The 15108-nt window shown below is 39.4% G+C and overlaps 1 long non-coding RNA gene across 1 annotated transcript in view; it reads left to right on the top strand.

Moving 5' to 3' along the window:
• Positions 1–15108, top strand: part of LOC150058368 (uncharacterized) — a 159401-nt gene that overhangs the window by 133505 nt on the left and 10788 nt on the right. Inside the window, exon 4 of the long non-coding RNA XR_016536800.1 lies at positions 7403–7420. This is a non-coding gene — a long non-coding RNA (uncharacterized LOC150058368). The remainder of the gene's footprint in view (positions 1–7402; positions 7421–15108) is intronic.

Raw genomic sequence — 15108 nt, 5'->3', positions numbered from 1 at the left:
CTGTTTAGATCTGACAACTGAAGCATTGCTAAGGTTGCAGAAATTTAGTTCCCCAGACAATCAAGAAAAGGCCTTTGCAAATGGGTGCTATGTAAACTACACTATTGTAGCCAAAGATGGTTTGTGCAGTTGTTAAATGTTAAATATGATCTCCAGTTTGGAGCAAATTATTATTCCTGATATCTAATCCTTGCAATCCCTGATAAAACAGGCTAGGCTTCTTAAGGTCCCTGGTCAAGCACAGAGACAACGCCCTTGAGTCAGCTTGAAGAAGTCACAGAAGCTGAATCTCCGCCCATCAATCCCCTTTAGATGAAGGGACCAGTCATTTTTGGAAAGTGAGACAGGATAATTAGAGATATTAGAGATAGTGGAAAGAATAGAAATTGCACTTGTGTTTCTTTTAAAATAAAAATGGGGGATATGTCGGGAGCAAGAGTGGAATCAAACTGTACTTTGATTTGCATCAGATAATTGCTTGATTGTCTTATTGTTTTTTGGCCTTCTCCTGTTCAATTGATCTGAGATTTACCATATGAATGTAACCCCCAACAGTTCCCTGATTAACCATCTGGATGTAACACCTGGCAGTGCCCTGGTCTCAAGAAGGGATATAAACTTTGAGTTGAGAATAAATGGGGGCTGCAGTTTTTGCCTGGGCTGCAGACCTCCTGGACCCGATGTGTTTGTCTCTCTTCTAATTTTTCCAGTCCCTGCCCCCTATTTCAGGAACCCCAATTTGCTGCCGGTAGGCCCCGGCATCTGGGCAGGCTATAAAATGTGATCCTTATATTTCAGCCTCCTGAGTAACTATGGCTACATGTATGAGTCAAAACATCTAGCTACTACAAGTTTTTATTACTTCGAAACATGTAATAACTATTTAGTATAAAAGAACATGGCAAGTAGAATTTTTTAAACTAGAACCTGTGTCATAGATTACCACTTCATTTTGTGGAGTAATTGGTATGACCACAACAATAAAACGAAAGAGTCAATGCTCCATTTTGTTTGGCAGATAGACATTTGAATCAGCTAACTTTATACCTGGTTTCAGAACAAGGAAGTTAATTTATCTCTTCTTCACAAAGTTATTGGAAGGATGATTTAAGGTAATAATTGTAAAGTGTTTGGGACTCTGGTGCATAAGAACTACTGAAAATTTTAGAATATCTAATTACATGCTTCAGGAATTACAATATAAAGTCAGATTGAAAAGCAAGAAATAAAATGATTGTAGATCAAATTTCTCCTAAATGTCAATGTGAAGAGAGTCCAGATGATGCATTTCAGAAAAAGTTGCACAAACTTGTCATAGAGAGCTACGTGAGAGCAGACTTGCTCAATGTGATCAGGCTGGAGTCTGGGGTTTGCACACTTCATGGGGTTCATTCTACTGCTGGCTTATCTTACACTTGAGATACATCTCTCCAGGTTCTGGTAATGAGCTAGTGGTGTTTGTAAAACTAAAACGCCAATGTATATCTATCTCTATATATCTATATCCTATCTATCTATCTATTTACCTATCTATCCTAATACCTGATGGCTTTGAAATACACCACACACACACACACACATCTATTTAGCAAGGCTTTGAAATTGCCTTTCAATCTGGCTTTTTATCTGCTTGCCTTGAACATCTTAAATGCCTTTCTAGCTGATATTTAAATAAATAAATAACACTAGTATACCTGGAAATCATCCCATCCTTGATCAATTTTCTTAAGGGAAAGAGTTTTGTTGGGGAAGCAGAAACAGCACAGGCTCTGCTAGAGAGCTATTGTGCCTGTGTCTTGGCATACTTCCATATCTAGCGTTGTCCAAGAAAGCAATCTACAATACTGAAGAGGTGCAGGGTTTGTAGAAAATGCTCAAGTAGTTATGATCCACACATTCTTAACCACTTATAATGTAGTTAAGGTACTGAAGAAATAAATACCTCATGTTGTTTAACTCTCCTTCACTTAAATATAAATGGCTACCAGTGAGGATGGCTGACCAACACTTCACTGCAGTTTTAGGCATAGCATTTGACAATTTCCATCCAATGACATTATTCTAAATGAGGGGCTATGGGCGGGTTGATTCTAGCCTGCCAGTTACTTCTATGTGCCAAGCCCCATTGATTTGAAAGGGCTTGACTGGATTGTCATGTCTTTAATAGTCAGAAGCTCTCATAGCCTGTGCAATTAAAAGGGGGTAGATTGCTAAAGATTTATTTCCTCTGATTCCAGCATTTTCCATTTACCATTAGCTGCTGTCTTAAGAATTACTTATACAAATGTTTTCAAACCCCAGAGCTAGAATTGCTGATTTAGCAGCCACACTGTAGTGACATGGAGACTTTCATGCCACCCCCATATTTAAAAGAAGCAGACTAAGGGAAGCAGAATTCATTTTCATATCTGATTTCATGTCCCTCTCCCAAATCCTTCTCAGGTCTCTGCAGCATTGCTTGAAAAGAACCACAGTTCTAACAGGCATCTCTGACTTCATGCACTAGTGAACTGAAGCATGGGAAAATTAAGTGGAAGCTATAAGGCACTGACATTGACGTTTCTTGTCTTCCACATGAGTGCTCTCATTAATCTTTACATGCCTCTAAATGCCAGCAGGGCTAGCCTATGTGCTTACAACACACAGGTTATCTAAATCTTATCAGGATTGTCTATAGAATCATTCTCTTATTTCCTTACCACATTGCAGGTTCCTGAAAAGCCGGAGCTGCACCTTTCATTCCTGGGCTAGCCTGGAACACCTGGTAGAATGTAGGTCAGTGTGCCATCATTATCTGTGAATGGGGCTGTAAATCACCTTACCAAATGGTCACTGAATGCCCAGTAGCACACTAGTGCCTTGGGGGAAAAATAAGTATTTTAACAAGTTTCTTCCCTTAGGAAGCTTCAAGGCTAGCTGGAGAAGCAGAACAACACAGGAAAATAACAGGGAAATAACAGGCCACTTGTATTGGAAGAATTTAATGAACTTACTAAGAATATGAAGGATCATCTTGTGATTAAAACTGGAGTTGATTTAGGGTATTTTTGATTTTGAAGATTGAGAAATATTGCTAACTTGGAAATCATAACAGTAACCTTAAGGCAGGACTAGGAATTTCAGTGACTTAAGGAAACTTGAGCATGAGGCTGAGTGGAGGAGCTGAGATTGGAACAGAGCAAGGGTATGCCAAGGATAGGACACTGGTGCCATGATCTCCAAGGCAGAGGGCCCTCCCTCTGGGGGATAATGGTGTCTCCTTGAACTCAGGCCCACTGGTCACCAGCTCAGGTAGATGGGGTCAGATTATGAGGCTGCTCTTCTGTGGAGACCTCTCTCCCCACTGTCCACCTCCAAGGCCTGGGGTCCTCCTTCGATAATATTTCCAACTACTTTTGTTTTAACCAGGTGTCAGTAGCTGCACATCTGTAATACTCAATACTCAGGGGGCTGAAATCTGAAGATCTGGAGATGGTAGTTTGAAGTCAACCAGCAAAGAACAACCATGGGATTCGTTGTTTTTGTTTTTGTCAGTCGTAGAACTTGAACTCTGGGCGTGGACACTGTCCCTGAGCTCTTCAGCTCAAGTCTACTGCTCTACCACATTGAGCCACAGTGCCACTTCCGGTTTTCTGGTGATTAATTGAAGATTAGAGTCTCTTGGACTTTTGTGCCAGCCCGGGCTGGCTTTGAACTGAGATCCTCAGATCTCAGCCTCCTGAATAGCTAGCATTACAGGTGTGAGCCACTGGTGCCTGCTCCTTGGGACTCATCTACAATTAACTGCCAAAATGCTGGAAGTAGAGCTGTGGCTCAAGCGGTAGCACCCTCACCGTTAGCACCGAAGCTCAGTGATAGTGCCAGTGCCAGGTCCTGAGTTCAAGCCTCAGGATAAAAACAAAAACAGTATTTTGCAATCTCTTGCTACTGACCTTCTGGCATGCACAAGTTAGTCAAGTTGAATGCTGAAGAGAAGTTAGAAGTTCCCCCACATGTACAGCATCCTTTCGGCTGATTCTAAGTTTGAGATCAGCAGTGTGAATAATATTTTGACTAGTGGTCTGAGAGACACAACATGTGAGATTATGATCGTCTCAATTCTTAAAGCAAAATACATTGTGTGTGTGTGTGTGTGTGTGTGTGTGTGTGTGTGTGTGTGTGTGTGAGTGTGTAAGGGAATGGGCCACAGAAGCACTACCTAGGTCTTCATTACAATTTCCCCAAGCCCTTCCAAGCTTCTCTGGCTAAGCTTATATGACTTAATTACTTTGCAGAAAGTTGATCATTAAATGCAAAGTAGCCAAGGCTGCTAGTGAGTTGGTGTCCTATGCTACCATCTCACCTTGTCTTCACTTCTTGAGTCAAAACTCCAACCTGATTCCCCTCTCACTCCATCTGTCTCTCAAGCCTGTGATATCCTAAGTCATTTTAGCTTTTGGATCCCCATACTTCTCCTTGGTGGTTCCATTCACATCCATGACTTTAACCTCCATTCCTATGTGCAGTGGAGCTGAGGTCCACATGCTTCTCTGACAATCATACTTCCGGCAATGGCAGATCTGCCACCCAGCTAGCTGCCTGATGCACAGATCCACTGGGTATCCCCAATGCACCTCAATGTGTCTAAAAATGAAATATTCTCCTTTACATTCTACATCTCCTTACCTTTGTTCTCAATAAAAAAAAAACATTTGAATTGGGATTGCAATAAGGACAAGTTTTTATTTTATATAAACTACAAGTTAAGCACTGTTCCAAGATGAAATGTCATATTCTTGAAATAATTAGTACTATCACAGTTTTTCAGTCAGTCGTGGTACATGAACTCAGGGCCTGGGCGCTGTCTCTGAGCTTTTTCACTCAAGGCTAGCACTCTACCACTTTGAGCCCTAGTACCACTTCCAGTTTTCCAGTGGTCTAATTAGAGATGAGGTCTCACGGGGAGCCTGGCGCCGGTGGCTTACGCCTGTAATCCTAGCTACTCAGGAGGCTAAGATCTGAGGATCAAGGTTCAAAGCCAGCCCAGGCACAAAAGTCTGTGAGCCTCTTTTCTCCAATTAATCACTAGAAAACCAGAAGTGGTGCTGTGGCTAGCTTTGACCTGTGGCTAGCCTGGAGCTGAAGAGCTTAGGGACAGTGCCCAGTCCCAGAGACCAAGCCCCATGACTCACAGAAAACACAACAAAAGCAAAAACAAAGGGTTTTCATGGGGACTTTTCGGTTAAGGCTGGCTTGGAATCTTATTCCTCAGATCTCAGCCTCCTGAATAGCTAGCTAGGATCCCCAAACCTGTCACCACTTTCTATTTCTTTAGATGCTTATTTGTCACATGAAAATGGAGTCTGATAGTCTTATTGCAGTTTTAAAGGCGAAGTATTTTTTTCGAATCAAGGTTAATAGAAACACAGCCATATATTCGATTCTCCTCGAGAACCAAATATCAATCATGAATTCTTCCAGTCTGTGTTTGTTAGTGTCTAAGCCTGTGGGCACTAACATCTAAATGAGGAAACTGAAGCCTTGAAAAATACTTGGTATTACTGGATAAATATGAATAATAACAATTTGGGCATAGACTATGATCCTTTATGGGGCTTCTATCCTTAGATACCAACTCTGTTCACTAGTTTGGCATGAAAGCCGACTTTTAAATGATTGGAAAAGTGATGAATCAGGAATAGATGGCAATGTATTATCAGCAATATTTTTCTATTTTGTGGGTGGTGGTGAGAAGAGCTATTTCTCAATTTTGTGGCAGACTTTCCCCCATTCATTTGGTGTATGGCTTCATCAGTATGCAATATCGAAGAGCAAGAGAAGGAAAATAGCCATAAAAAATAAAATAAAATCTAAATCTAAAGTAAAGCCTGTTCAATCAGCTGCAGTTGACATTAATTTCAATAAATATCCAATTAAATTTTCTGACAGGCAGCTTATGAATCTTGGAGAGAAATGGATCACTTCAAAGAATCTGGAACCTTTGGGGGTTTGTTGAGTAATACAATCTTTCAATATGCTCATGTTTAAAATTAGTTTTAATTTACTGGATATACCCTGAGTAATTTGGAGAGTCAATGGGATTTGGTTTACAGGTTGCCTTTCCCTCCAAGGGGTTGATAAATGTAAAAAGAGTTGATTAAAATAAACATTAATTATATATACATATCTATATATACCCAGAGATGCATATATATCCTTTATATGTATTGAAATAGCTATTAACCATGTAATATGATGTAAATATAATATATAATTAATACAAAAAGAGATAAACTTCATGCCTTAGAACTCCACTCATACGACCCTTGTATTTAATGATCAGGAGTTCTTCTGATTTAGTTTGGTGCTTAGAGATAGATGTTACCTCCTTCCCACCCGTGCAACCAAAAGAGAGACTACGCAAAACCAGAGGAAATTTTACTGTTTTGCAACTTTTGTACTAAATCCATTATTTGGGAGAAAATAGCCTTTTTCTATTTTAGTAAACAGTTGGTAGGTAAGCTGTGAAACTAGATGGAGAGAATGAACAACTCCATTGCTGGATTTGACTAACTCTCTAAAGCATCTCCTAGAACTCAGGGCATCATTTCACTTACATCTGCTTTCATATTGTAAGTGATTTTCGTGATATGGAATAGCTGGAGGGAAGAGCTGCACAGCTGAGGGCAAGTGGAAGAGGGTGGATGTCCTCTTGGCCTCTCTGGAGAGATGGCCCATCCTGAAGCTATTCAGGAGCCTCCAATGACCAGTCTTCTTATTAACATGCAAAGGACACTCAATATTCTGGACTTTCCGAGAGTTTGGGAAAATGTGTGTCAAGGGACAGACACTATATGTGTGTGTGTGTGTGTGTGTGTGTGTGTGTGTGTGTGTATAACTGTATCACAATATCACATAAACTGAGGCCAGAAAAATAGCACCCCTCAATTATTGCTCTGATATGATTCTGTGGCTCCTTGTTGTTGCCAAATTAACAGAGATGTCTATCATTTATGAAGGATAATCTCTAATTTTTTGTGTTTTCTTTAAATTCTATCAGAAGATATGTACTGAGTGCATGCACATCCTTTTTTTTTTACTTTTATTTTTTTTATTGTCAGGGTAATGTATAGAGGGGTTACAGTTACATTCACCAAGTAGTAGGTGCATTACTTCTCACACATTGAACAAAGCTCACTAACTATAATCTGAATCACAAGTTTGCAGTTTTATGTAAAATATAAAGCAAAAATGATAAATAACTAAAATGAAATTTTAGGGATGTGATTGTAAAGCCATGAGACTAATTTAACTCTAATGGGTGGTCATGAAACTATTTTCAGTAACAAAATAATAATTGTTTTGTAATGTTGCATATTACTTCAGATATTTACATAATTTTTCTTTTTTCTTTCTCTTACAGGAAAATATACATGCAAGAGTAAGTGCTTTTTTGAATTAACATTTTGTAATTGTACATGTTTGTAGGATATAATCTGGTGTTTTTTATAGTATAATTATAATTTACTTTACTGTTATTATAGAGGTGATCTACAGAGGAATTACAATTACAAGAGTCAAGTACTGAGTACATTTCCTTTCATACAGTGTTTTCTGTTCCCTTATTATCTCCCAGTCTCTTCTCTCTCCCTCCTGTAGTTTATATCAAGGAATATAAAATTTACAAAATAGAAATTATGTCAGTTTAAGCCACGATTATCTGTTATTAATGTTTGGCTACAGGATAACCACAAGGAAGGACAAAATTCCAGAAGCAAAATAGAAGACTCAGATACCGTGTAAGACTCAGTCAAACTGAGAGATTCATTTTGAGGACAGAGTTGGGTACCCATTTCACTGTCTTTGATTTCAGAATTGCAGAAGTGAGGTGTCTTTTTGTCCTTTTACATATAGGACACCTAGCTTCTCTGAAATGGAGCTTTGGGGTAGGAAGAGAGGGAGGTGGCTACGTCATTATAAAAGCCTGTGCTCCTTGCAGTGTGTCAAGTACCAGAGCTTCATAGTTGGTTGTGAAAGCCATGTGTCACAGTTCAGCTTGGGTTCTACTTGCTGAAGTTTACATCTTTCTAATCAAGTGGTAAAACAGAGACAGAGATTCAGAGGCGGAAAGGAAATATCTTGGCGGCAGTCAGCATGCACAGATTCATCCATACAGAATATTGAAACCGTGCTTTGTATTGAAACAATTGCCTAGAAAACGGCCCTAACTCCTGCAGCAATCCCATGCACATCCTTTTAAACAGAGTCTTGAGCACCTAAAGATAAAAAGTGGCTCTGTAAAATTGGCTTGCTTTGAGTTCTAGACATATGCATGACATTTCTCCACATCAATTAATATAAATTTGGAGCCTAATAACACTTCAGTTCCACAGCACCACTATACCAAGAGTTCATTCAGTTTTAATTATTTTAATGTGGCTACATTGACTTTCTCACATCATTATAAAAATGATTATAAAACAAGATAAACCACCCCCCAGTGAAGAAAAACTATTGTTTTTCTCCTCTTCCTGTTTTATTCCTGGACACCTTGTGGGGAACTGGGATGCAATGTTTGAGTAAAAAGGAACAACTGTGTGTAAGGCCCAGTTTGGCAGATATTTTTCTAGTTGATGAAATACTATCCAGTTCATCACAGCTGTCTCAGGGACTGTAGGGAAACCATATTTCCCAGACTCCTTTGCATGAATGAAATAAGAGTGCTTTTTGGAGATCACATCTTTATATTCTCCCATGCCCTCTATCTTCTTTTGATCCATTCTTTCTGCAGTTGGCAACTTGCACAGCTGTGTTGTCTTCCAAGGGACATAAATTCTTTACAACTCTGTGGAGTAGTCTCAACAACTACCCTTGATGGGGATTCTTTTCTGTACACATGTTTTGAAACAAAAGCCGGGGTTTCCCCCTAAGAACTGCTGGTCCTGCATATGTTTCTTAGAATTTCTCTCAATAGGACAGAATTTGAATAAATAAGACCCTCTGCTGAGTAAATATCCTGCACTGATAGCTTCCTTTATTCTATTTTCTGTAACAATTGTGTGCATCTTACAGTGCTCTCCAGGTTAAGGACAATTCATTCACACAGTATAAGTGGAAAATGAAAAGAATTTTCCATATGCTTATTTTTCACGTAACCATATTAAGAATTTTACAAATATTATTTCATTTAATACTCATAACCACTCTATAATAAATAAGCTCAGAGAGATGACTGATTTTTTAAGTTATTTAATGTACATGAGGTTATTAAGTAATTGAGAAAAAGTTCAACCTCATGTTAAACTGACTCAAAATATCATGCTTTTTTTTGCCAGCCCTAGGACTTGAACTCAGGGCCTGAGTACTGACCTTGGGCGTTCTCAAGGCTAGCGCTCTACATTTGAGCCATAGCACCACTTCTGGTTTTTCTACGTATGTGTTACTGAGGAATCGAACCTGGGTCTTAGTGCATGGTAGGCAAGCACTCTACCACTAGGCCAAACTTTCCACCCAATCCCATGCTTTTATTCTCCATGCTCTCCTGTCTTTAAATACCCTAGCTATAGTAAGCATTATATAAATTTAAATGTCACTGTTAGCACCAGTAATTGATTCATTTACACATACGTTGCAACATTTAACACAATTGAAAACTTCCAAATAAAGCACAGCCATGCAGATCCCATTCCCCAATCTCAATTACAGTTTGGAAACACAAGCTTTCTGGTTCACTTCTATTTTCACACCACAGGCACTACAGAAGACCCTAAAAAACGTGGAAAGTTCTCCCGATCTGTCAGCAGCCAGCACACAACTCTACAATTATGGGCACCTGTGAGCTGTTGTCTAGTTCATTTCAATTCAGACACTGTCTACCAAAAGTCAGATCCCATTGGTTGACTGAATGTTCAGCCCTGATGCCTCTTCTCCCCACACTTCAGATGCATTCATATTGTTTTACTTGTGTTTCTGGCAATAAATCAAGGGTCCCACACACCCCCTTAGGTTTAATTTATTTGCTTGAGTAGATGACAGAACTCGGGAGAGCAAGAAGCTGTTGCAAAGGATAAACACAAAGAAGTATAGAGCAAGATATGAGAGAAGTAGTCAAGAGAAGACACACCTTCTCTCACTATGTCACACTCCAGGAACCTGCTGTTGTTCAACGGACCCTTTCTGAGCCCTGTCCTTTTTCTGGGCCATTCGTTGCATTGGTATGCTTGCTAAGTGACAAGATGGGAAGCTCAGCAAATCCCATCTGTGGAGATTTTTCTTGGCCTTTCTATATGACATTCCTACTTTCAGGTGTGAACGGGACCTTGGAATGTAGGGGAGCGGGGTGTCTCATGATCTACAGACAAGGTAGATTGGAGGATTTCTAGGCAATGGGAGGTAGAGAGTCAAACCCATAAATATTTCCAGATAGCACTGCCCCTGTCATGGACGTAAGATGCCTGAAGGTCATGTCAGGAAAGTTCACAGTGTTCTGTGACTCATACAACCTCATAAAGTCCAGGCTGAATGCTCGGAGTGTAGGGTAGGTACGAGTTTTGCAAGTAGCATCTTCTACAAGAATCATTTTACTCATATCCATGAGACATGGAGTAAAAAAAACAGTGTGGATTTTGACATTCCAGGGATAGAAAGAGATGGGTTCTCCATAACATTTATACTTTTGACACATGAAGAATTCAAGAACTCATAGTAAGCTTAGATTTGTTAAAGGTTTGAATGTTGATCTTCCCTAACTGGTACTATGTGATAGAACACATTACTGTGATGCTGGAGTAAATTGGTGAGTTCTAGTTCCCAAATAGCCACATGAGCACAAAGGCCAATCCTCTACCACGCTCAGAGCTGCTAAGCTATGCTGTTGCCTAGGTCAGCTATATGAAATGCATTTTGATTGATAGCCACTTCAATTTACACTGGGGTGTCATGATGTCACCCCATTAAACTGAGTATAAGAATCATAATATGTTGAAATCTGTAGACTATTTCTAAAAAGTTGTGCTGGCGAGGATATTGACAATGACACAGAAACAACCGAGTCACTTGAAAAGTTAGTTAAAACAAGAGAAGCAATGAAACATTTATCTTGACTTTCCTCTGTGAAACATGAAACTCGATAGCTAAACAGAAGATGATAAGAAGTGTTTTTTTAAATAAAATATTCTGTGAATATTGAATTAGACATCCACAAAACACAATGAATCAGAGAGCGTATCATCATGTTGTTACCCTCAATGAATTTGGCATCCGTGGTTAATAACATTGAAAGCAAAAGCCAGTTGCAGTCTGCTCTCTGATGAGTAACTACAACATCAGCATCTACAATAGTGCTGATTGGATTGAACTAGAGACCAGTAGAGCTGTAAATCTAGCTCCCCATTTACAGGGTCAACAGAGATCAGAGAAATACGTTGAACTACATGACATGTATGCAATCTGGAAATCCTAGACATAGAGGAATGCTAGAATTGGAACATCTCATTTTTCATCAAATAATCATAAGAACATAGTGGCTTAGAAGGGAAAACTTTGGATTAAAAGAGTGCATGCCACCAGTCCATGGCAGCCTATTCCACAATAGCCAAGCAGGATCAGGCTGTATCCTCTGATGGAAGAATGAGCAATGTTTATGTAATAGCTGTAAAGGAGTAGAGAATATTCATACATGCTACAAGATGTATGAACTTTAAAGCCATTATATACTTGAAAATAAAACATGCCAGCCGGGCATGGTGGCTCACACCTGTAATCCTTGCTACTCGGGAGGCTGAGATCTGAGGATCGTGATTCAAAGCCAGTCCCAGCACTAAAGACCGTGAGAGTCTTATCTCCCATTAACCATTAAAAAACTGGAAGTGTTGCTGTGACTCCAGGGGTAGGGTGGTAGTCTTGAGCTGAAGAGCTCAGGGATAGCACCCAGGCCCAGAGTTCAAGCCCCATGACTGACAAAAATAAACAAATAAATATAAGTAAAATAAAACATGCCAGGCACAGTAGCTCACAGCTATAATCCTAGCTACTTGTAAGTCTGCAATCTATGGATCATGGTTCAAAGCCAGCCCAGGAAGGGCAGTTTTTCGGAATCTTATCTCAAATTAACCACTAAAAAGTTGAAAGTGGGGCTTTGACTCAAGGGTAGAGGGATAGCCCTGAACAAAATGTTCAGAGGCAGTGACCAGGTCCCGAGTTCAAGCTCAGGTCTAACACAAACCAACAAAAATAAATAAGGTTGTCAAAAGAGGAAAATTAGTACATAATCCCTCCATGTAAGGTTTCTAGAGCAGTGCAATTCACAAAGACATAAAGTACAAATGTTGGCTGTTGAAGGTGGTGAAGAAGAATTGAGAATGAGGAGCTATTGTTCAATGAGTACAAATTTCAGTTTTGCAAGATCAGAGGAGTGGAAGGCTGGGTACAAGCAATGTGAATGTACTTACTGACATTGAAATATCCTCTTTCAAATGATAAATTTTGAGCCGAGAGCATGGCTTAGTGGTAAGAGGGCTTGTTTAGCATCCACAAAGCCCTGGATTCAATTCCTCAAATCTAGAAAAAGCCAGAAGTGGTGCTGTGGTTCAAGTGGTAGAGCTCTAGCCTTAAGAATGCCCAATGACAGTGCCTAGGCCCTGAGTTCAAGACCCAGGATTGGCAAAAAAGGCGTATTTTGTTACGTTCATTTTAGTATAATTTTTTTCAAAGCATATATAGTCTCTTAATGATCAACCGTAAAGAAGGTGATTGTAGTGAGCACAGAAGGATTCTGTCAGAGATGAACAGCAGAGACAACCTCCAGTGATGAGGAGTCTCACGAACATGATGAGGGAAGCAGGGACTGCTTTGTCTGTTAACACAGTCAGGGGATACAAGGGTCTCCACTTTAAAATAACTTGCTATATTACATATTTGTTGTAGTTTTCTATATGAAGGTGATATTCTAAACTAATATAAAATTCATGATATGACTGCACATCTGTTCAGCGGCTCGGAATCTAATGAAATATTTCAGTATGATTTGATGGTATCACAGCTACTGATTCTCATTGCTAAGACATTTATCTTATTCTTAGCCTTCCACTCAAACTTCCTTTCGTTTATTCATTCAACCTGTGGAGGTGTTGTAGCGATCAAGGATAAAGAAGGCACACAGACAGGCAGTTAGTGATTTTCCGTTCTTCTAGTCCTGTCAAGATCCTCTCTCCCTGCGTTCTCTGACCTGTGCTCTGATGGTGGGAGTAGTCCCTGTGGATTGAATTTTCCAGCTCTTTAATCCTCTGATTTCCTGTACAATTTTTACCAATGAGAACAATTGTTCTGTCTGACTCTAAAACCTGTATTTTAAATACAATATTTCTTTTCGGTCTGTATTCCAAAGAATAAGGACTGAAAACCAGAACAGGTTATTCATGTGTTTAGTAACTTTTGCCACACAGTCAACAGGTGAGTCTAGATTACATGGTTCTCTTGGGAATTCAATTAGCACCAAAAGAGCAAACCCCAAATTCCAGTGTTTCTTGTGTGCCTGTTGGATAACACTTGCTGATAGCCCTTATGCCTGTGGATGCAAGAGCCCATGGCCCACAGAGACTTAGCAGTAGAGAAGCCAACTTGTGTATCTGGTTAGAGGACCCACCATATACACCCAGAGACCTGGAATGGAGTAGAACACAACTGATAACCTCATTTTCATGCAGATGAGGGGAAGAGCAGAAGTGAAGAGGACAGCCCTCTGGACTTGTAGCCTGGAAAATCTCTAATGATCCACACTGGTTCCCTGCAGGCCAAACCTTGAACTGTGATGGTTTGAAGGATTTGGATGAGAAGGGTCAGGGGAAGGCCAGCGAGAGAAATGTGAACAGGTCATACTGTGAAGCTGCCATAGTCAAGGTGAATTCAGTTCATATGGGTCCAGCTGTGAGGATAAGCAGAGAAAGCCTTAAACCCAAGCCCAGAAACTTGGACCAAGCCAAAAACAAAAACAAAACAAAACAAAAACAAAAACAAAAAAAACCTCTAAAACTGAAGATTGGGCTTACCTCATTTATGTGACTCCAAGCAGAAACTGAGAAGACTGTGTTAGATAAGAAAGTACAGCCAAGCCTGGTGACAATGGCTCATGCCTATAATCTTAACTACTCAGGAGGCTGAGATCCGAGGATCATGGTTTGGTTTGAAGCCAGCCCAGGTAAAAAAAAAAGTCTGTGAGATTCTCATCTCCAGCTTTTTCCAGTGGTGCTGTTGCTCAAGTGGTAGAGCACTAGCCAAGCACAATAAGGCTCAAGGATAGAGCCCAGTCACTAAGTTCAAGCCCCAAGACCAGGGAATATTTATGATTTTTACATCTGTGGATGCAACTAGTCACAGAGTGGAAATATTTTTTCAAATCTGTAGTGATTCCATTTTTCTTGTTATTCTCTAAATCATACTGCAGAACAACTATTTACAGAGTATTTACACTATATTTACTATTATAAGTATTCTAAAGAAGTCTTACGTCCACTGTATTTACTGTTATAAGTACTCTAAAGAAGTCTTATTTCTGAAGGGGAATATGTACAGGCTATAGAAAAACTGTACGCCATTTTAAGGCTTGGGAAAGTAGTGTATAATTTTACATAAAGGACTTAAACATTTGATAATTTGGGTATGTGGAGGGAGTCCTTACACCAGTCCCTTGAGAATAGAGAGGGATGCATTTTTGTGAATGTAAGGTTGTATATGAATGATTTAAATCATGAAATCACACTTGAAAATAAGCTTGTAAATAATTAAAGAAAACACATAGTACTCTGAAAGTGAAGTCACATTTACAAATTAATATTTCTTCATGTTAGATCTTACAAAGTATTGTTCAGTAAATCCTATAATACAATTCCATTTTATATCTTTGAAAGTAATTGACACACTTAACATTTTCTCTCTTTGTGTGGGGACTTTTTCTTTCCTCTATAAAAGCCTAATTGAGAATCTTATACATCTTTCCAAGCATACATCTTACCAATGTATGCATTCTTCCTTCCTATTTACTGAGGTTAAAATGAGTAAAGAACACTAAGGAATTACATGAAATACCAAGACTCTGATCATTGGCAGAGACTCTTGGAATAATATGTGTCCTCC

This window comes from Megascapheus bottae, chromosome 10 (assembly GCF_031878675.1).
Source record: "Megascapheus bottae isolate mThoBot1 chromosome 10, mThoBot2.hap1, whole genome shotgun sequence".
Taxonomy (NCBI): domain Eukaryota; kingdom Metazoa; phylum Chordata; class Mammalia; order Rodentia; family Geomyidae; genus Megascapheus; species Megascapheus bottae.
Note: the sequence above shows the minus strand (reverse complement) of the source record. Positions and strands in the feature narration are given on the sequence as shown.